This window comes from Physeter macrocephalus, chromosome 17, assembly GCF_002837175.3.
Source record: "Physeter macrocephalus isolate SW-GA chromosome 17, ASM283717v5, whole genome shotgun sequence".
In the NCBI taxonomy this organism is placed as follows: Eukaryota; Metazoa; Chordata; class Mammalia; order Artiodactyla; family Physeteridae; genus Physeter; species Physeter macrocephalus.
This window is the reverse complement of record NC_041230.1, coordinates 5,853,503-5,876,964: the sequence shown is the minus strand read 5'-3', so window position 1 is coordinate 5,876,964 and position 23,462 is coordinate 5,853,503. Positions and strand designations below refer to the sequence as shown.

The window sequence follows — 23,462 nt, the reverse complement described above, 5'->3', positions numbered from 1 at the left end:
CATCCCAAAGACGTTATTACCCTTCCTAAAGCTCAGCTATAATATTTCACTTCCCAGTTCACCCCCCGCCTCCAGCACAAAAGACCAGAAAAGGAGTTCGGGCCAGGGTGTCAGAAGGCCCACATTCTAGTCCTTACTTTGACACTAACTTGTCTTGTGAGATGGCAATAGAGGTTCACTGAGACCTCTGCCACGCCTGAGCTTTGGGTCCCAAGTGTAACTTCTGATACAGAGACAGAGAATTGTTTGTCCAGTCAGATCACTGGAAGACTCCCATTTTCTCCTGTAACCTTCAGCTCTTGGTTATATGGAAAGATGCCTACCTCATAATAAGGAAAATACACATTGAAAATACACTAGAATTCCAGTTTTCAGCTATCATGTTGAAAATAGGCAAAATATTTCACAACAAACTCTCCTGGCAAAGGAGTAGGGAAAGATAATCTCATATCTTGTTTGTAGGCTAGGAATGAGTACAACTTCTACAGAGGGCAATTGGCAATTCTTATAAAAAGAATGCATTCACTTTTTTTTTTTTTTTTTTTGGTACGTGGGCCTCTCACTGTTGTGGCCTCTCCCGTTGCGGAGCACAGGCCTCCGGACGCGCAGGCTCAGCGGCCATGGCTCACGGGCCTAGCCGTTCCGCGGCATGTGGGATCCTCCCGGACCGGGGCACGAACCCGTGTCCCGTGCATCGGCAGGCGGACTCCCAACCACTGCGCCACCAGGGAAGCCCTGCATTCACTTTTTGACCCAGAATGTTGAAATATCCCTGGGATTTATTTTAATCAGGTATGGTAAGACACGCAGACACGGAAATGATCGTCATGAAGGAAGACGTTTATAAACACGGAATCCTAGACCCAGAAGGCATGGCACACCATGCCGGGCCATGTGGGGAAGGACCAGAGTGGGTTAGGAGGCAGGAGAGGAGGAGAGGGGAGAGAATGACCCAGAGCGTCTATTGGGGTTTTTGAGGGAAGGAATGGGTGAGGTGGGGTAGGTACATGGAGTAAGCTTAGTGTTGCATAGTTTGAATAATTTTGGTGGGCTCTGGGCTATAGGAGTGGTTCTCAGGTGTCCAGTACCTGGCCCTGGGGTGATTCGGGGCAGAGGGAGTATTGGCCTGGTGTGTGAGGGTTTGATGGTTGGTTTGACTATCAAAGACACCACAGGGGAGTCGCTTGCTGTCTCTGGGAAGTAGCCAGCCCTGAGAGGTGGAGCCTTCCCAGGATGAAGGCCCCAAATGGCAGACCATCAATGATATAGAAAATAAGAAAATAGAGTTGATATACCCCGCAATTCCATTTCTGGGAATTTTATTTAAAATATGCTACTCCAGGGAATTCCCTGGCAGTCCAGTGGTTAGGACTTAGCACTTTCACTGCCAGGGCCCGGGTTCAATCCCTGGTCAGGGAATTAAGATCCCACAAGCCACGTGGCACGGTAAAAAAAAAAAAGAAAGAAAGAAAGCTACTCCATTTCTTTTGTTCACTTACTCTCCCCTTTTGCTTGGTGACATTCTCGTCTATTTTTCTCATCCCACAAATACTCCCAACATATCTACCCCAGGCTCACTCTTAGGGGATGACCTTGTTTCCTCCATCACTGACAAAATACAAGCACTTGACAGAGTGTCTGCATCCCCTGATCTAGCGAATGTAGCTCAGTTGTACCTTCTTATTTTTCCTCCCGTCTAGTCCAAGGCTGACCCCTCACCTGTGCACCAGCTAACATCCCCTCAGGCCAACTGGGGACACCCCGGGCATTCTCTCTCCCTTTCCAGGAACATCACAGTATTTAAAAGTATCATCCCTGTTCTTATATGAACATGCTGTCGGTTTTCCCATATTAAAAAACAAAACTCGTCTCTTGATGCCTCAACCCCCTCTGGAATCTGCCCCCATTTCTCTTCCCTCCATGACAGCAAAACTCTTCAGGAAGCTTCCAAAACTTGCTCTCTCCAATTCCTTTCCCCCTGTTCTCTCTCAAACCTGTTTCACCCATGCACATTGATAACATCTCCTTTGACTAGGTCTCCAATGACCTTCCCATTGCCAAGTCCAGCAACCAATTTTCAGGAGTCATTGTATCGAAACCGACTGTAACCCATAGCTCCCCCCACCTAATATTTCATTAAGAAAATCTGAAAACACAGAAAAGTTGAGAGAATCATAGAATGAACATCTATGTATGCCACACCTAAAGTCTACAATTAAGCGTTGAATCTGCAAGCATTTTTACAGTCCAGGTTCTTTTTGTCATGTCAGGCTGACTTCACACTGAGGTATGAATCTCAAAGTATTTCTCAACTCAGTCGTTGAACCAGTGAAGGGACAGAAAGTGAGGGAAGGCCACGTTTGTGACAAGGAGTAGGCACTTCGATTTGTCAGATTTTTACAAGTGGGTTTTTTTTGTTTTTTAAAAAATATTTATTTATTTATTTTGTCTGTGCCGTGTCTTAGTTGCAGCACGTGGGATCTTAGTTGCAGCATGCAAACTCTTTAGCTGCAGCATTTGGGATCTAGTTCCCTGACCAGGGATTGAACCCAGGCCCCCTGCATTGCCAGGGTGGACCACCAGGGAAGTCCCTACAAGTGGTTGAGTAACGTACTTAGTCAATTGCTCTTTTGTTCAGTTTGTACCAATAATAGCTCTGTTTATTTATTTTTATTTCAGATAATGGGAGAAGTGATACACCCGAGCCTACAAAAAGCATCCAAGTTTGTAGCACATTCAGTGGGTCTAAATACCAACCTCAATACAGGTTTGTGGAATTAGATTCTGAATTGCCCTACAATTCCTTTTGTAATAGCACTACACAACCTAAGACCATCCGGGCAACACTTGAGTTGTAAAACTAAGGTCACTCTCCTTTCAGCTACATCGATGGCCGGTTCTGCTGTACCGAGTCAGGGATCCAGTCTCATAAGAGAGGGCTTTGAATAAAGACAGGAGGCAGATGGAAAAAGGAATCAGAGATTGGGTGGGAATTCAAATTATATTTGTTCACACAGTCTGTACAATCTAGCCTCTGTGTTTTTTTTTTTAGTTAAGAATACTATTTTTAAGGTTATTTCTGATTTTCTCACCCATTCTGCTAAAACAATATGATTAACAAATATATTAACTGATAGTCACACCTAAAATGAGATTTTATGAGAACTTTTTTTTTTCCATTTTTAGCACTGATTCCTCATAGACCTGCTCTTGTTCAGGTAATTACAATTGTGTGTATAGCCTTCAGTATTGCCCTGATATGTGGGATCACTATTGCCTACGTGATATAGTAAGTCTATGCTAAATAACTTTTACCATCCTTAAGTAAGACATAACAAATTAACTAGGTTATTATTTTGGGATAGTAATGATGATGATGGTGATAATTCTTATAATCCTTAAATTATTATGGTCATTATACATTTTCAGACAGTGTTTTTCAGAATATGGGCTATATTCATGTTGGGTCATGATATAAATGAAAAAATTTAAAAGAAACTGGATAAAAAGAATTTTTTAAGTAAAAATAGAAATTAATTTTTAAAAAAGCAAGCAAACAAACAAAAAAGAAACAGGACAGAATACAATTTAGTAGAATAGAAAATATTAAAGTAAATGTTGGGCTTCCCTGGTGGCTCAGTGGTTAAGAGTCTGCCTGCCAATGCAGGGGACACGGGTTCGAGCCCCGAACCGGGAAGATCCCACATGCCACAGAGTGGGTTAGGAGGCAGGAGAGGAGGAGAGGGGAGAGAATGACCCAGAGCGTCTATTGGGGTTTTTGAGGGAAGGAATGGGTGAGGTGGGGTAGGTACATGGAGTAAGCTTAGTGTTGCATAGTTTGAATAATTTTGGTGGGCTCTGGGCTATAGGAGTGGTTCTCAGGTGTCCAGTACCTGGCCCTGGGGTGATTCGGGGCAGAGGGAGTATTGGCCTGGTGTGTGAGGGTTTGATGGTTGGTTTGACTATCAAAGACACCACAGGGGAGTCGCTTGCTGTCTCTGGGAAGTAGCCAGCCCTGAGAGGTGGAGCCTTCCCAGGATGAAGGCCCCAAATGGCAGACCATCAATGATATAGAAAATAAGAAAATAGAGTTGATATACCCCGCAATTCCATTTCTGGGAATTTTATTTAAAATATGCTACTCCAGGGAATTCCCTGGCAGTCCAGTGGTTAGGACTTAGCACTTTCACTGCCAGGGCCCGGGTTCAATCCCTGGTCAGGGAATTAAGATCCCACAAGCCACGTGGCACGGTAAAAAAAAAAAAGAAAGAAAGAAAGCTACTCCATTTCTTTTGTTCACTTACTCTCCCCTTTTGCTTGGTGACATTCTCGTCTATTTTTCTCATCCCACAAATACTCCCAACATATCTACCCCAGGCTCACTCTTAGGGGATGACCTTGTTTCCTCCATCACTGACAAAATACAAGCACTTGACAGAGTGTCTGCATCCCCTGATCTAGCGAATGTAGCTCAGTTGTACCTTCTTATTTTTCCTCCCGTCTAGTCCAAGGCTGACCCCTCACCTGTGCACCAGCTAACATCCCCTCAGGCCAACTGGGGACACCCCGGGCATTCTCTCTCCCTTTCCAGGAACATCACAGTATTTAAAAGTATCATCCCTGTTCTTATATGAACATGCTGTCGGTTTTCCCATATTAAAAAACAAAACTCGTCTCTTGATGCCTCAACCCCCTCTGGAATCTGCCCCCATTTCTCTTCCCTCCATGACAGCAAAACTCTTCAGGAAGCTTCCAAAACTTGCTCTCTCCAATTCCTTTCCCCCTGTTCTCTCTCAAACCTGTTTCACCCATGCACATTGATAACATCTCCTTTGACTAGGTCTCCAATGACCTTCCCATTGCCAAGTCCAGCAACCAATTTTCAGGAGTCATTGTATCGAAACCGACTGTAACCCATAGCTCCCCCCACCTAATATTTCATTAAGAAAATCTGAAAACACAGAAAAGTTGAGAGAATCATAGAATGAACATCTATGTATGCCACACCTAAAGTCTACAATTAAGCGTTGAATCTGCAAGCATTTTTACAGTCCAGGTTCTTTTTGTCATGTCAGGCTGACTTCACACTGAGGTATGAATCTCAAAGTATTTCTCAACTCAGTCGTTGAACCAGTGAAGGGACAGAAAGTGAGGGAAGGCCACGTTTGTGACAAGGAGTAGGCACTTCGATTTGTCAGATTTTTACAAGTGGGTTTTTTTTGTTTTTTAAAAAATATTTATTTATTTATTTTGTCTGTGCCGTGTCTTAGTTGCAGCACGTGGGATCTTAGTTGCAGCATGCAAACTCTTTAGCTGCAGCATTTGGGATCTAGTTCCCTGACCAGGGATTGAACCCAGGCCCCCTGCATTGCCAGGGTGGACCACCAGGGAAGTCCCTACAAGTGGTTGAGTAACGTACTTAGTCAATTGCTCTTTTGTTCAGTTTGTACCAATAATAGCTCTGTTTATTTATTTTTATTTCAGATAATGGGAGAAGTGATACACCCGAGCCTACAAAAAGCATCCAAGTTTGTAGCACATTCAGTGGGTCTAAATACCAACCTCAATACAGGTTTGTGGAATTAGATTCTGAATTGCCCTACAATTCCTTTTGTAATAGCACTACACAACCTAAGACCATCCGGGCAACACTTGAGTTGTAAAACTAAGGTCACTCTCCTTTCAGCTACATCGATGGCCGGTTCTGCTGTACCGAGTCAGGGATCCAGTCTCATAAGAGAGGGCTTTGAATAAAGACAGGAGGCAGATGGAAAAAGGAATCAGAGATTGGGTGGGAATTCAAATTATATTTGTTCACACAGTCTGTACAATCTAGCCTCTGTGTTTTTTTTTTTAGTTAAGAATACTATTTTTAAGGTTATTTCTGATTTTCTCACCCATTCTGCTAAAACAATATGATTAACAAATATATTAACTGATAGTCACACCTAAAATGAGATTTTATGAGAACTTTTTTTTTTCCATTTTTAGCACTGATTCCTCATAGACCTGCTCTTGTTCAGGTAATTACAATTGTGTGTATAGCCTTCAGTATTGCCCTGATATGTGGGATCACTATTGCCTACGTGATATAGTAAGTCTATGCTAAATAACTTTTACCATCCTTAAGTAAGACATAACAAATTAACTAGGTTATTATTTTGGGATAGTAATGATGATGATGGTGATAATTCTTATAATCCTTAAATTATTATGGTCATTATACATTTTCAGACAGTGTTTTTCAGAATATGGGCTATATTCATGTTGGGTCATGATATAAATGAAAAAATTTAAAAGAAACTGGATAAAAAGAATTTTTTAAGTAAAAATAGAAATTAATTTTTAAAAAAGCAAGCAAACAAACAAAAAAGAAACAGGACAGAATACAATTTAGTAGAATAGAAAATATTAAAGTAAATGTTGGGCTTCCCTGGTGGCTCAGTGGTTAAGAGTCTGCCTGCCAATGCAGGGGACACGGGTTCGAGCCCCGAACCGGGAAGATCCCACATGCCACAGAGCAACTAAACCCGTGCACCACAACTACTGAGCCTGTGCTCTAGAGCCAGCGAGCCACAACTACTGAGCCCACGCACCACAACTACTGAAGCCTGTGCACCTAGATCCCATGCTCCGCAACAAGAGAAGCCACCACAATGAGAAAGCCTGCGCACCACAACGAAGAGTAGCCCCCGCTCACCCCAACTAGAGAAAGCCCGCCCGCAGCAACGAAGAGCCAACGCAGTCAACAGCAACAACAACAAAAAGTAAATGCTGATTTTCAACCTTTTCAGACTCAAGATTGTGAGGTAAATCTTATCTCTTACTGTGGATCATGCAAAAATGTTTGAAAGCCACAGTCAGAGATGCTGTCCTCCTCCCAAAATGTGGCTTTCTAGAGTGAACTTGATACTTTGGAGGGAATCTTAATAGTGCAAAGCAGAAAAGAGTGACCACTCTCTCTTTCACTAGAAACTTATTATCAATGCAATAGTAGGGGTAATAGTAGCGTTTAGGGAAGACACTTCATTTTGTTTGCACAAATAAAGCTTGTGGTCAAGCTCAGGTTATGTGATCATTTTAAAATTAGTGTCAGACAAAAGTGAGCCGCACTGTGACATCATGCTACTCTGATCAGGACCAACACATTGATTCCTATTCTAGGATTTAGTTCCAGGACTCCATTATATCCCATCAGAAACAGCTTGAGGAAGTACTAAATTATTTACTCTATCAGAATTAAGTGTGTACATGGGAAATGTATTGCCATGTATGGGATATTTTTTAAGGTAGCCATTTTAGGACCATTTGGAGTATGTCAAATGAAGGCAAAATTAAAGGTAAAATTGAAGAAATTTTGCTAAGGAGAGAGTGTCCCCAGTATGTTTGGTTCTGGGTTATCTATGACTCAATTTATGTAACTGGAATTTCAGTTTATTTCATTATTCTAGACAAAGATGTTAACATATGAAGATTGCTAAAGTAACTCACTACAACGTATCCTGGAATTTCAGTGCCCAATTAAATTACTGAGCTAATGTCAACATTTACAGCTTTTACATTCGTGTTACCCCCAGTGACATTTTAGAACCTGAGGCAAAAGGAAAAATATGTTCCCCAAAGTACATATTTTTCATAATTTTTAGTGGTTAATTTTTTCCAGAAGTAGATTTTTGAAAATATATTGGTGAGTTTGATTTCACTTAAACCAGGGAAGTAAAGTTATAATAAATTTTGTTTCTGGTAAAGATAAAGTATTTAAACTTAAAATAATGCTGTGAGTTTTGATACAGCACTTTTCAATTTTTAAAATATATTTCAACTACTTTAATGTTTTGGAAAAGAAGAAGCGTAAAATAATACATAAAAACATGTATATAGGGACTCACATTTTCCCTTTTGACTCAGTCTCCCATATGGTTCATCACAGCACTGATGGATCCGGTCTTTTAAAATTTGATATTTGGTTTATCATGGATTTTTCCCATTCATTTCTTTTTTTTTTTTTTTAGCCATACCATGAGGCTTGCAGGATCTTAGTTCCCGGACCAGGGATTGAACTTGGGCCCTAGGCAGTGGAAGCACCGAGTCCTAACCACTGGACCGCCAGGGAATCCCCTCATTTCAATTTTTTACAATATTAAGTCAAAATATTTATCCCCATTACTGAGTTTTTTGGCACCCCCTTAAACTGTGCACCTAAAGCGAGCACCTCACTCTCACCCAAAATCTGGTCCTGTTCCAGCTTCCTGATTATCTGTAACAGTGTTTACAATCAGACCATTTCTTCCTGCTACAGAGCATGATTCTGGGATGTTCCCCCTACATCCCTTCCTCCATCACAGCCCCTTAGAACACAAATAAGCTCACCCTAAAATGGTTTGTTATTACATGAGTCAAACAGAATTAGGAAGGTAAGTATGTTAGGAAAAAGTAGAACACTCTATTACCCATTTTCACTTCACACAGAAATATCTGTTCAATGATCCACTTCCAAGTTTGGGCTTAGGGTGGGGCGAGCGAGGCACTCACGTCAGGTGCAAAATTTAAGGGGGTGCAGTTGTCAAGAAACTCAGTAGTCAAGAAAAATAATAATTTATTGCAATAGTTTTAAGTCTAAATTAATGCCCTCAAAAATCTATGATAGGGCTTCCCTGGTGGCGCAGTGGTTGAGAATCCGCCTGCCGATGCAGGGGATAAGGGTTCGTGCAGGGGACATGGGTTCGTGCCCCGGTCCGGGAGGATCCCACATGCCGCGGAGCGGCTGGGCCCGTGAGCCATGGCCGCTGGGCCTGCGCGTCCGGAGCCTGTGCTCCGCAACGGGAGAGGCCACGGCAGTGAGAGGCCCGCGTACCACACACACACACACACAAAATCTATGATGGGGCTTCCCTGGTGGTGCAGTGGTTGAGAGTCCGCCTGCCGATGCAGGGGACACGGGTTTGTGTCCCGGTGCGGGAAGACCCCACATGCCGCAGAGCGGCTGGGCCCGCGAGCCATGGCTGCTGAGCCTGCGCGTCCGGAGCCTGTGCTCCGCAGCGGGAGAGGCCGCAACAGTGAGAGGCCCGCGTACCGCAAAAAAAAAAAAAAAAAAAAAAAAATCCATGATGAACAAAATATCAACATTTTAAATACCTGATCAGTGACGGTGTCGGGCCAAAGCATATTGGAGACTAAGCGAAAGGAAAAAGCGGTACCTATGCTACCTTTATTTAAAATGTTGACATTGTGTTCCTCATGGATTTGTTGGCATTAATTTTTCTTTTGTAAAATATTGCATTAAGATGTTATTGAGGGCTTCCCTGGTGGCGCAGTGGTTAAGAATCCGCCTGCCGATGCAGGGGACACGGGTTCGTGCCCCGGTCCGGGAAGATCCCACATGCCGTGGAGCGGCTGGGCCCGTGAGCCACAACTACTGAGCCTGTGCATCTGGAGCCTGTGCTCCACAACGGGAGAGGCCACGACAGTGAGAGGCCCGCGCACCGCGATGAAGAGTGGCCCCCACTCGCCGCAACTGGAGAAAGCCCTTGCACAGAAATGAAGACCCAACACAGCCAAAAAAAAAAAAAAAAAAGATGTTATTGAACTTGATCATGGAGGTTTGTGCCCAGCCCGAGTGCCCCATTCCTGTCACCTGGCTCCAAATCAGTCGCCCCTTTTCTGCGTGTCAGCCCCAATCTGAGTTCTATAATTATTTGAGTTTAAGTCTATTTGTGCCTCCTCCCCCATGTACTAGTGACCCCTTTTCAGTCAGAAAGTCACAAGATTAAGACAAGATGATTTAGTGGGAAAATTGTGCTTTTAAATTTATCTATTTTGTCCTCCAGTCGACTGGTACAGGCTGAGGAAAAACAACAACTTGCGTCGCTCTATAAAAATGTCAAGATACCATTATTAGGAGATGAAGAGGAGGGCTCTGAGGATGAGGGCCAGGATGAGTCCACGCACCTCCTTTCAGAGAGTGAGAAGGAACTGGAAAAGTTCATTCATTCAGGTAGAGGGTCAACCAGCTTATCTTGTCAGATCCAAAATCCAAGGGCAGCTGAGCTGACAATGATGGTTGGGTTTTCAAAGGCAAAGCTAATGAATATTTACAGCTACACATGCAGGAATGAGCCATTCTCATCAAATTACACAGAGGGGCAAACAGCTGTGTGGTTGTTTGATTCCTTTTGCAAGGCAATTCCAAGGACTGAAAAGAGAGTTCAGGAAACAAGACTTTTCCTGGACTCAACATTTCCCTTAAACATACTTATCAATGTCATGTTGTTGCCGAGTTTTGACCACAGACAGGCAGATGCTCTCCTGCGCTGTCTGCCTCAGTCTGATGTGGAAATGGGATGCAGGCCCATGAAACAGAGGTTACTACCCCCAGGTCAGAGACGCCCCAGTGAGAATTGCGCACTACCCCTGCAAATCCTTGTGAGGAGAGAACAACATATATGCTCATAGAAACCTGACGCCCCAGTGAGAATTGCCCAGTACCCCTGCAAATCCTTGTGAGGAGAGAACAACATATATGCTCATAGAAACCTGACGCCCCAGTGAGAATTGCCCAGTACCCCTGCAAATCCTTGTGAGGAGAGAACAACATATATGCTCATAGAAACCTGACGCCCCAGTGAGAATTGCCCAGTACCCCTGCAAATCCTTGTGAGGAGAGAACAACATATATGCTCATAGAAACCTGACGCCCCAGTGAGAATTGCCCAGTACCCCTGCAAATCCTTGTGAGGAGAGAACAACATATATGCTCATAGAAACCTGACGCCCCAGTGAGAATTGCCCAGTACCCCTGCAAATCCTTGTGAGGAGAGAACAACATATATGCTCATAGAAACCTGACGCCCCAGTGAGAATTGCCCAGTACCCCTGCAAATCCTTGTGAGGAGAGAACAACATATATGCTCATAGAAACCTGACGCCCCAGTGAGAATTGCCCAGTACCCCTGCAAATCCTTGTGAGGAGAGAACAACATATATGCTCATAGAAACCTGACGCCCCAGTGAGAATTGCCCAGTACCCCTGCAAATCCTTGTGAGGAGAGAACAACATATATGCTCATAGAAACCTGACGCCCCAGTGAGAATTGCCCAGTACCCCTGCAAATCCTTGTGAGGAGAGAACAACATATATGCTCATAGAAACCTGACGCCCCAGTGAGAATTGCCCAGTACCCCTGCAAATCCTTGTGAGGAGAGAACAACATATATGCTCATAGAAACCTGACGCCCCAGTGAGAATTGCCCAGTACCCCTGCAAATCCTTGTGAGGAGAGAACAACATATATGCTCATAGAAACCTGACGCCCCAGTGAGAATTGCCCAGTACCCCTGCAAATCCTTGTGAGGAGAGAACAACATATATGCTCATAGAAACCTGACGCCCCAGTGAGAATTGCCCAGTACCCCTGCAAATCCTTGTGAGGAGAGAACAACATATATGCTCATAGAAACCTGACGCCCCAGTGAGAATTGCCCAGTACCCCTGCAAATCCTTGTGAGGAGAGAACAACATATATGCTCATAGAAACCTGACGCCCCAGTGAGAATTGCCCAGTACCCCTGCAAATCCTTGTGAGGAGAGAACAACATATATGCTCATAGAAACCTGACGCCCCAGTGAGAATTGCCCAGTACCCCTGCAAATCCTTGTGAGGAGAGAACAACATATATGCTCATAGAAACCTGACGCCCCAGTGAGAATTGCCCAGTACCCCTGCAAATCCTTGTGAGGAGAGAACAACATATATGCTCATAGAAACCTGACGCCCCAGTGAGAATTGCCCAGTACCCCTGCAAATCCTTGTGAGGAGAGAACAACATATATGCTCATAGAAACCTGACGCCCCAGTGAGAATTGCCCAGTACCCCTGCAAATCCTTGTGAGGAGAGAACAACATATATGCTCATAGAAACCTGACGCCCCAGTGAGAATTGCCCAGTACCCCTGCAAATCCTTGTGAGGAGAGAACAACATATATGCTCATAGAAACCTGACGCCCCAGTGAGAATTGCCCAGTACCCCTGCAAATCCTTGTGAGGAGAGAACAACATATATGCTCATAGAAACCTGACGCCCCAGTGAGAATTGCCCAGTACCCCTGCAAATCCTTGTGAGGAGAGAACAACATATATGCTCATAGAAACCTGACGCCCCAGTGAGAATTGCCCAGTACCCCTGCAAATCCTTGTGAGGAGAGAACAACATATATGCTCATAGAAACCTGACGCCCCAGTGAGAATTGCCCAGTACCCCTGCAAATCCTTGTGAGGAGAGAACAACATATATGCTCATAGAAACCTGACGCCCCAGTGAGAATTGCCCAGTACCCCTGCAAATCCTTGTGAGGAGAGAACAACATATATGCTCATAGAAACCTGACGCCCCAGTGAGAATTGCCCAGTACCCCTGCAAATCCTTGTGAGGAGAGAACAACATATATGCTCATAGAAACCTGACGCCCCAGTGAGAATTGCCCAGTACCCCTGCAAATCCTTGTGAGGAGAGAACAACATATATGCTCATAGAAACCTGACGCCCCAGTGAGAATTGCCCAGTACCCCTGCAAATCCTTGTGAGGAGAGAACAACATATATGCTCATAGAAACCTGACGCCCCAGTGAGAATTGCCCAGTACCCCTGCAAATCCTTGTGAGGAGAGAACAACATATATGCTCATAGAAACCTGACGCCCCAGTGAGAATTGCCCAGTACCCCTGCAAATCCTTGTGAGGAGAGAACAACATATATGCTCATAGAAACCTGACGCCCCAGTGAGAATTGCCCAGTACCCCTGCAAATCCTTGTGAGGAGAGAACAACATATATGCTCATAGAAACCTGACGCCCCAGTGAGAATTGCCCAGTACCCCTGCAAATCCTTGTGAGGAGAGAACAACATATATGCTCATAGAAACCTGACGCCCCAGTGAGAATTGCCCAGTACCCCTGCAAATCCTTGTGAGGAGAGAACAACATATATGCTCATAGAAACCTGACGCCCCAGTGAGAATTGCCCAGTACCCCTGCAAATCCTTGTGAGGAGAGAACAACATATATGCTCATAGAAACCTGATTTTGTAGAAGTTCTGAGATTCTTCAGTACTTGCTTAAAAAAATTCTAGAGCAAAACGATGTAGATTGCAGTGTCTGATTCAATACTATTAAGCATCCGCTGCATGGATCTGCTCTCTAACCACCCCAGAGATAGAGAGAGGCTGAGAGGCCAAGAGTAGAGAGATAATTTATGCTTACTGAGGCAGACCACCCTTGTACTCTTAGAAAATATTTTTTAATGTCTTTTCATTGCGCTGAATTATAACTTTTCTAAATGTTTAAAAATTGAAGTATAGTTGATTTACAATATTATAAATTTCTAAAACTGGATATTTATAAAGCTTGAATACAGAAAGTGGGAAAATCATTTCGAAATGCAATTTTCACCATCCTTATCAGACAAATAACATTCATGAAAGCCTGAAAATTCCATTGTTTGTTCCTTTATTTTTCCATATATTTCCTCACTTCTTTCGTCTCTAATTCCTGATTTATTAGTATCTAAATAACTTTATGTCTACATTTTAGTCATTAGATCAAAAAGAAGAAAATATATGGAAAAGAAGAGATTGAACACAGAGCAAAAGTTGGTAAAGGAAGTGGAAATAAAGGATGCTATACATACCGCAAATCCAGGGCATCTGTGAAAAGAAATGAAAAAGAGGCAGGACATGCCAGCCAGTGTGGAGGAAACAGTGACAGATGACAGAATGTGAGCATGACTTGCTCCTGGAAAACCCTGTGCAAGAGCACTGTAAAGGAAGAACACCAGACGTAAAAACAGGAAATAAATTCATATGATATAGCAATCTTGCTTCCTAGTTCTTAGAGTTTATGAATAAATACAACTTAATTGGAAAAGAAAAAAATCCAACTTTGTAAGTGTGAAAGAGAAATTGTCAGGATTTTCTTTTCTCACTCCTAACCAGTAGTTTCTTCGGGTAAGTCTCCCAGACCATGTGAGGAAGCCACTTTCATGAAACAAAGCTTCCCCAGTGACATTATCTGTTAATTCCAGTAGCTCGCTTCCATTTTACGTATAACAAGACTGAGAATGTCAAAATGAATATGACAGCAGACAATAACCTTTGTTTTTAGGGATCTGGGACCTGGTGCAGGAAATAGGTCTGCGGGCAAAGAGCTACAAAGCATTGCCAGATGTACTGAGTGCTGTAAGCTGGGAGTCACCGAGAGCTGTGGAAACACAAAAGGGGCAGGATTTAATCTGAGTGGTGTTGTTGGTGTGGAAAACAGTCTGATGGTTCCTCGAAAAGGTAAACATAGAGTCACTACCTGACCCAGCAATTCCACTCCTGGGTATATATCCAAAAGAATTGAAAATATATGTACCTGCACACAAGAGAAACCCTCACACAAACGTTCATAGCAGCATTATTCATAAGAGCAAAAAGGTGGAAACACCGCATATGTCCATCAACTGATAAATTAACAAGATGTGGTCTCTCCATACAGTGGGATGTTATTAAGCAAGAAAAAAGATAGAAGTACTGACACATGGTACAACATAGATGATCCTTGAAAACATTATGCTAAGTAAAAGCGGTTAGACACAAAAGGTCCACACTCGTATGATTCTATTTATACGAAATACCTAGAATAGGCAAATCCATAGAGGGTCAAAGTAGATAAGTGGTTCTAGGTGCCCAGGGAGGGGAGAAAAGGGAACGATGGTTGGTGGGTAGGAGGATTCTCTTGGGGGCAATGAAAATGTTGAAAAAAAAGATTAGTGTAACTTGAGGCTGGTACCGAACCCAAGTTCAGCTGCTCACCACTCAAAAGACCAATACTCAAGAGACAAGTGTTATATTTGATTTACAACATTGTTTTAATTCCTGCTGTACAGCAAAGTGACTCAGTTATACATATATATACACTCTTTTCCATTCTTTCTTTCTTTTTATTGGCCGCACCTTGCAGGATCTTAGTTTGCCGACCAGGGATTGAACCTGGGCTACCGCAGCAAAAGTGCTGAATCCTAACCACTGGACCGCCGGGGAAATCCCTGGACTGCTTTTTATCAAGTATCAAGCAAATGAGAAGAGCATGAATGTTCTCAGGCAGATGTGTCTTAGCAAGAATCACTGAGGCAGGCAGAATTCTAAGGTGGCCCCAAGACTCCTGCCCCCTGGTGTACACAGCTGTGTAGTTCCCTTCTCTTGAGTGTGGGTCTTTGACTATGACAGATGTCACTCTTGTGATTATGCAAAAGTGATGGGATTGTCGCTCTCTTAATTGTTACATTAAGCCACCTGTCCAAGTCTTTAGGGACTGGCTCCATGCAGGGAAAGACCTTTACTAATCAACCCAGTGTGAAGGCTTCAGGCTTTCTCAGATTTTTTCCAGACATGCATCTTCCCTGGTGTGTGTGTGTGTGCTTGTGTGTGTGTGTGTGTGTGTGTGTGTGTGTGTGTGTTTCACCAGTTCTACCATATACAGTATGCTGCATTTATTTTTATTTTTTAAAAGTAGGATTGAAAGCCTTTTAGTCTTTTTTTAAAAATTAATTAATTAATTAATTAATTAATTTTCGGCTACATTGGGTCTTTGCTGCTGCGTGCGGGCCCTCTCCAGTTGAGGCTAGCCTGGGCCTTTCACTGCGGTGGCCTCTCCCTGCTGCGGAGCACGGGCTCCAAGCACATGGGCCCAGCAGTTGTGGCTCACGGGCTCCAGAGCGCAGGCTCAGTAGCCGTGGCGCTTGGGCCCAGCTGTTCTGAGGCATGTGGGATCCTCCCAGACCCATGTCCCCTGCATTGGCAGGTGGACTCCCAACCCCTGCGCCACCAGGGAAGTCCCTATGCTGCATTTAAATGTCTTAATTTCCCTAATAGTCTCACTCCCCACCCTTGCTCCGATTTTTCTCAGGGCATTAAACATTCTATTGCATTCCTCTGCCTTAGTCTTTTTGTTGCCCTGCACTGAAGGACTGCAGTCTCCCTGCAGCTGCCCCAAGGTTTGGAATCTACCAGTGCCCTTACTGGCAACTAATATTTGTGTATAGTTTGAAGAGGAGGTCTAAATTCATATTTTACCATTTGTGTACTTCAGTGCTGCAGACCTTATTTATTTATTTATTTGGCCACACCACTCGGCATGTGGAATCTTAGTTCCCTGACCAGGGATCGAACCCGCACTCCCTGCATTGGAAGTGTGGAGTCTTAACCACTGGACTGCCAGGGAAGTCCCCAGACCATATTTATTTATTTATTTAAATTAATTAATTTATTTATTTTTGGTTGCGTTGGGTCTTCGTTGCTGCACAAGCTTTCTCTAGTTGCGGCGAGCGGGGGCTACTCTTCGTTGCAGTGCGCAGGCTTTTCATTGCGGTGGCTTCTCTTGTTGCGGAGCATGGGCTCTAGGTGCGCAGGCTTCAGTAGTTGTGGCACGCAGGCTCAGTAGTTGTGGCTCGCGGGCTCTAGAGCACAGGCTCAGTAGTTGTGGCACACGCGCTTAGTTGCTCCGTGGCATGTGGGATCTTCGCGGACCAGGGCTCGAACCCATCTCCCCTGCATTGGCAGGCGGATTCTTAACAGCTGCGGCACCGGGGAAGTCCCTGTGTTTGTTTTTTACTGTAGATTTATATCTCAATTTGTTTCAGAGCAATTACTTCAAACTTACATAGTTAATTTATTTTTGTCTATCTATGATCATTGCCGTATGATTGTTAAAGATAATTTCTTGAATTCCTAAACATGGTTGAATTTTTATAATTTTGACGCTTGAATTGCATACGATAATTTTTATGAGTTTCCTATACCCGGGGACACAACTTTTGTGACTCTGGAATGACAGGTTCATTTGTATCTGTAGCCTTTAGGGGCGTCTGAAAGAATTTGTTTAGCCTCTCAGAGCACGCTGAGCTTCCCGGGAGTCCAAACTAATACGTCTCCAAACACCTGCGCGATCAGTTGCAGAAAGGGCTCCGCAGAAATCTCAGTATGGCCTCTTCAAGAAGGAGCTAAGTCCCTCCTCTGCCCGGGAACCCAGACGCACCATTTCCCAGCGTCCCTGGCAGCGGAGCTCTGCCTTCTGTTTTTTTTTTTTTTCCTGCCTTCTTTACTAGAGGTCGGCGGGGAGAATCCTCACACTCGGCCTGTGGCTCTGCGGGAACTACATTACCCAGAACGCTCCACGACGGGCGGCAGCGCCACTCAGCCAAAGTCTCAGAAAAGGGGCGGTTCCGTATCAGGTGCAATTCATAAGGGAGGGACTTCCGGTTTCCTCCTTGTGGCGGCCATTTTAACTGCTCTGGGTCTGTTCTGGCTCCGGACTGCTGGGTTTGGACCGACGTGACGGCCAACAAGGTCCGAGAAGAGGTCTTGTTCCCCCAGGGCAACAGACCCCAGTGGCAGCGGTGGTGCTGAGGGACCCGCCTCAGGTAGATGCCTGTCCTCCGGGCCCTCACCGCCCTTACCCCAGCAGACACTAAAGCCCCCAGTGCGGGGCGCCTGCTCTCGTGCTCGCAGCCCAGGACCCGGTGTCCAGGACGGTGAGGCGGCCGTGGATGTGATGCCAAAAGCTTGGCCTCTGTGCACAGGTGCCGAATCGAATCTCGGAGACAGTTTTCGGTGAAGCAGAAAATAATAGCTTTATTGCTTTGCCAGGCAAGTGGGGACACAGTGGGCTCGTTCCCCGAAAACCTGTTGTCCCAACCCCGGGGGAATTTGGTGAGGAGTTTTAGAGCAACAATTGAAGTGCGGGGTTGTTGATAAGGATTAGGGTGTGAGCAGGGCTTGCATTCCTTTAATCTGGCCTCAGGTGGTCTCCTGATCTTCTCTGAAGAATGCTTCATCAAGTAGTTAGCATCTTCTATCTGTTGGGGGTTTTAGTTCTGCAGTAGAGCTCAAGAATATTGTTATGCGTATCCCTTGACCTACAAAGAAGAAACGCAAGACACAGAAAGGCTTTGTACCCAGGAGCCCCTCAGGGTCCTGCTAGGTTTCTGGTGGGGCCCTGTTTCTGACAGTGTGGTGGCAAGTGGGGGAGGGTGACAGGCACAGGGACACCTTGTAAAAGGCGAACTGATCACTGAGGGTCAGAGATTAAGTAGCTATCCCAGACTTCAGGGCCAGGCAGGGGTACATGGAAGCCTGAGCCCATCAAACCCCTCCATAGACTCATCACTTGTTCCACATTTCCATGGCTGCTTATGGAACCAACACAGTCAAGTGGAAGGTGTCCCGTTCCCTCGCTGGGCTTGACACTGAATCACGTGTTCTCTGGATTGTGGTGTCTTGGGACTCTTAAGTGCTACTTCCCCAGTCCTTGAGTCCCACCTGAGGTGGTGGAAAAGGAATTGGGGAGGCTCTCAGAGATTATTGTCTGGCAGCTGGCCAAGGTTCCCAAGAAAAGACTGGACATGAGATGGATGCAGAGTCATAGGAGCAATTGAAGTGAGATGACACTGAGGCCATAACTGGTGCTTACTTACCACTCTGTACACATCAGGATTTTGTGAGGACTTTGGTGGAGCTTGTTTCTCTCTTTTATTTAAAAAATAAATAAATTTATTTATTTATTTATTGGCTGAGTAGGGTCTTTGTTGCTGCGCGCAGGCTTTCTCTAGTTGTGGCGAGCAGGGGCTGAGTGGGGGCTACTGTTCGTTGCAGTGCGCATGCTTCTCATTGCGGTGGCTTCTCTTGTTGCGGAGCACGGGCTCTAGGCGCGCGGGTTTCCGTAGTTGCAGCATGCAGGCTCAGTAGTTGTGGCTAACGGGCTCCAGAGCACAGGCTCAGTAGTTGTGGCGCACGGGCTTAGTTGCTCCGCGACATGTGGGATCTTCCTGGACCACGGGTTGAACCCGTGTCCCCTGCTTTGGCAGGCGGATTCTTAACCACTGTGCCACCAGGGAAGCCCATGGAGCTTGTTTTTCTTTCAGCCTGGAGGATAAGGTCAGGAGCAAATGTAGTCATCTGTGAGAGTCACTAGGCCTGGGGTAGGCCACCTGTGGGCTGTTCTTTGAACAAGGGGTAGGTGGACAGAGGAAGGTTGTGAGTGGTAGGGGGACAGCAAGTGAAGCACACAAGTGGAGGAGAGCCATGTGTGTCTGAGATACACGTGTGATTCTGTGTGACTGAGTCAGAGTTAAGGAACTGAGCCAGGCAGGGAGATCTTCATAGAAAGTTTTGGGGCTATGACTGCTAGCGGAAGCCATGGGATGTCTGGCATTATACTGGATTGTGTTTAACTATGTCAAGCATAATCTGTATGTCATTTGCCAAATTGCAGCATAGGCCCATTATGGGTAGCCTTCACATGGGTGGTAGAAAATGGGATGGCTCAAATGTCCTCAGTGCAAGTTGCCCTCCCCACTCTGCTCCTACCAGATACCCCCTTTTTAGCAAGGAGACCAGAGCAGTTCCTGTTCATCCCTTTGTAGCAGGTTTCAGTTCCTACAAATCCATGGAATTTTGCACAAAGCCAATCACATCCTCCCATGGGAACCAAGGAACAATTCTCCCTCTTGATACTACAAAGCTTATGTCCCACAGCCCCCAGTGTACAGCCTCTCTTCTGGAGTACAACCTCCATGTGGCCCTGTGTAGTGTGGTGTGTCCTCCTCTCTCAGGCTGTGAGTATATGTGGTTTATAAAATGCTGTCTATCTCATATGTTCAGTGTCAAATGTCACATGTTTGGCTGTCTCCATAACTATACACTGGGAATTCCACCCTCAACAGTGGGGTGTAGAGGTGTTGATTAAGACACGAGTAATGTGGGGAGACCAAGGACATGCCTATGGTGTGGGCCCTAAGGTGGTGGTGGCCATGGACATGTGGCTGTGGAATCTAGGGATGTGAGGGATGTGCATTCTAAAGAGTGGTGTGAACTTAGGGAGTATACCTGAAGGTTCCAGGATCTGGTATTGAGACTTTGGTAATACCAGGGTAATATGAGCCACTGGATCCTCTATGCCAGGCCCATGGCTTAGATATAGTTGACCCTTCAACAACAAGGGGTTAGGAGCACCAACCCTCTGCACATTCGAAAATCATAAAAGTTTACAGTGAGCCCCTCTGTATCTGTAGTTCCACAACTGCTGAATCAACCTACCTATACACAGATCATGAGTACTGTAGTATTTATTTATTGAAAAAAATCCAAGTATGAGTGGACTCTTGCGGTTCAAACCTGTGTTGTTCAAGGGTCAAATGTATGTTTGTCCACCTGCCTCCTGGACCCAGTGATTAATGGGCACATGAAGACACAATGGCATCAGTGGTGCCAAGGCCTAGTTTCTCAAAACGCTGAGTTAAGGAGCTTGGGAGGAGGGTGGGCATGGAATAGATGTGTGGGGGAAGGGATTGTGACTCAGAAGTGGACTGCTTTTGGTTCTTCTGTCATCATCTTAGCAGGGCAATGTGACCTTTGAGGATGTGGCCATGTACTTCTCTTTGGAGGAATGGAATCTCCTTGATGAGCCTCACAGATGCCTGTACCAAGATGTGATACTGGAGAATTTGGCACTTGTAACCTCCCTGGGTAAGACCCTCAAAACTACCCCTGTGCCCAGAGATAGTCTCTGCCCTTTCTCTTTCCCCAGGGCCAGCTATGTCCTTCTCAAATCAGGACTGTGGGCACTGCTTCCTCAGTTTCCTGAGTAGGTGCTGTGGTTAGTAGGACTGCCCTCTCCTCTCTTTGAGCAGGCCCAACACCTGCTTTCCTGCAGACTCCCAGGGAAGGATGCAGGGTCAGGAGTCTTGTACTCATCCTGAGTCCTACCTTACTTGCCTTCTCCCTGGCCAGGTGACTTTGTCCAGATCCAAGGCACGTGTGTGACCCAGGTCTAACTTACTTTCTCTAGTTGACATTTCCTCGTGCCTGCCTGTGCCAGCAATTACCATCACTGACATAGTCACTACTTGTGTGGATCATGTTCTGTTCTTGTAAGAGCCTCCCCCAAAGTTCTGTTTGTAATAGTTTTCTTTCCTGTGGGCTATCAGTATTCCGGGCCAATCCTGAATGCCGTCTGTCTTGTCTTGCCCTTAACACTTCCATCACCCAGGTCCCATGTAGTTGCTCATCTTGGGGGTGGGGTGGAGAGCCCTGGGTGGTTCACAGAATGGAAATAAATTGTTGTAGTCAGTTCGTGCTGCTATAACAAACTAACATGGCTGGATGGTTAAACAAACATTTATTTCTCACTCTTCTAGAGTCTGGGAAGTTGAAGCTCAAGGCACTGGCCTTGTGGAAAGAGCCTCCTCTTTTTCTACGAAAAGAATAGGTATTTACTGTCTACTCCCCTAGGATGATTTGCCTCTCTTTAACAAATTATCAAGATTTGGACAACATTCCATGAGGACATAAAACAAAAAAGTCCTCTCCTGGAGCCTCTGGTGAACAGTTGGGTCTTGCTTTACAGTGTGGTTCCATTCACAGCCTCCATCCTCCACCCAATCCTACTTCTAAACATGGCCTCTCTCAGCAAAGATGCCAAGCATAGATTATGGGAAAAATGGTTAATAACCAGGAAACTGGGTCTCACAGAGGAGAAGCAGCTTGTCCAAGGATCTATGGCCTCAACACCCACAAATCCCATTAGGGACTTCAGGGTTCCAAATCCTGCCTTAGCACTTGCAACCTGGAGTGCTTAAATGAGTAACAAAACTCTTTCTCCTTTAGATCTGTAGAGCACAGTGATCTTCACATTCTAGGAACTATATCCTGACACTAAATTTTTTTTTTTTTTTTTTTTTTTTTGCGTTACGCGGGCCTCTCACTGTTGTGGCCTCTCCCACTGCAGAGCACAGGCTCCGGACGCGCAGGCCCAGCGGCCATGGCCCACAGGCCCAGCTGCTCTGCGGCATGCGGGATCTTTCTGGACCGGGGCACGAACCCGTGTCCCCTGCATCAGCAGGCGGGCTCTCAACCACTGCGCTACCAGGGAAGCCCTGACACTAAATTTTTAAACCTGCAGTTTAGGAAACAGTTTAAAAGGTAGAGAGGGAGCTAAAGGGCAGAAATTATGATTACATAATACATTACATTATTGTGTTGCTTAGTAGCTTACCAAACCCTTTTACCCACATGTTTATCCCTATCTGTCTTAATACATTCAGGCTGCTGTAACAAAATACCACAGACTGGGCAGCTTATAAACAACAGAAATTGATTTCTCACAGTTCTGTGGGCTGGAAAGTCCAAGATCAAGGCACTAGCATGGTCCTGTTCTGGTGAGGGCCCTGTTACTTGTTCATAGCTGCTACCTTCTCTTTATGTCCTTATATGTTGGAAGGGGCTAGAGAGCATTCTGGGGTCTCATTTATAAGGGCACTTATCCCATTTATGATGGCCCCACCTTCATGACCTAATCACCTGCCAAAGACCCCCACTTCCTAATACCATCACATTGAGGATTAGGATTTCAACATATGAATTTTGGGGGGACACAAGCATTCAATCTATAGCATTCTACCCCTGGTCCCAAAATTCATGTCCTCTCACATACAAAATACATTTATCCATTCCAACAGCCCCAAAGTCTTTTTTTCTTTTTTTTTAACATCTTTATTGGCATATAATTGCTTTACAATGTTGTGTTACTTTCTACTGTACAACAAAGTGAATCAGTTATACCTATACATATATCCCCATATCCCTTCCCTCTTGCATCTCCCTCCCACCCTCCCTATCCCACCCCTCTAGGTGGTCACAAAGCACCGAGTTGATCTCCCTGTGCTATGCGGCTGCATCCCACTAGCTATCTGTTTTACATTTGGTAGTGTAAATATGTCAGTGCTACTCTCTCACACTGTCCCAGCTTACCCTACCCCCTCCTTGTGTCCTCAAGTCCATTCTCTACGTTTGCATCTTTATACCTGTCCTGCCCCTAGGTTCTTCAGAAACATGTTTTTTTCTTTTAGATTCCATATATATGTGTTAGCATATGGTATTTGTTTTTCTCTTTCTGACTTACTTCACTCTGTATGACAGACTCTAGGTCCATCCACCTCACTACAAATAACTCAATTTCGTTTCTTTTTATGGCTGAGTAATATTCCATTGTATATATGTGCCACATCTTTTTTATCCATTCATCTGTTGATGGACACTTCGGTTGCTTCCATGTCCTGGCTATTGTAAATAGAGCTGCAGTGAATATTGTGGTGCATGACTCTTTTTGAATTATGGTTTTCTCAGGGTATATGCCCAGTAGTGGGATTGCAGGGTCATATGGTAGTTCTATTTTTAGTTTTTTAAGGAACCTCCATACTATTCCCCATAGAGGCTGTATCAGTTTACCTTCCCACCAACAGTGCAGTCTGTATATCTTCTTTGGAGAAATGTCTGTTTAGCTCTTCTGCCCATTTTTCGATTGGGTTGTTTGGTTTTTTGCTATTGAGCTGCTTGTGTATTTTGGAGATTAATCCTTTGTCAGTTGCTTCA

The 23,462-nt window shown here is 44.9% G+C and overlaps 1 protein-coding gene and 1 non-coding gene across 7 annotated transcripts in view; both read left to right on the top strand.

The window, feature by feature from the left end:
- The window catches only part of LOC102994539 (zinc finger protein 606), a 79,457-nt gene extending 75,806 nt beyond the window's left edge, over nt 1-3,651 (top strand). The window contains exons 13-15 of one of the 2 annotated variants that reach the window (XR_008615427.1): nt 594-792; nt 2,680-2,767; nt 3,187-3,651. The gene's annotated coding sequence lies outside the window, so the exon portion shown is untranslated. The remainder of the gene's footprint in view (nt 1-593; nt 793-2,679; nt 2,768-3,186) is intronic. The other variant, XR_008615426.1, reaches the window with a different exon arrangement.
- A 138-nt stretch (nt 3,652-3,789) lies between these two features.
- Nucleotides 3,790-23,462, top strand: part of LOC102975368 (uncharacterized) — a 29,929-nt gene continuing 10,256 nt past the window's right edge. Inside the window, exons 1-9 of one of the 5 annotated variants that reach the window (XR_008615431.1) lie at nt 3,790-5,572; nt 5,992-6,023; nt 6,473-6,767; nt 9,285-9,599; nt 9,828-9,994; nt 13,588-14,000; nt 14,158-14,333; nt 20,429-20,558; nt 21,230-21,300. This is a non-coding gene — a transcript (uncharacterized protein). Of the gene's footprint in view, nt 5,573-5,991; nt 6,024-6,472; nt 6,810-9,284; nt 9,600-9,827; nt 9,995-13,587; nt 14,001-14,157; nt 14,334-20,428; nt 20,559-21,229; nt 21,301-23,462 lie in introns of all 5 variants that reach the window. The other 4 variants (XR_008615432.1, XR_008615429.1, XR_008615430.1 and 1 more) reach the window with 4 other exon arrangements.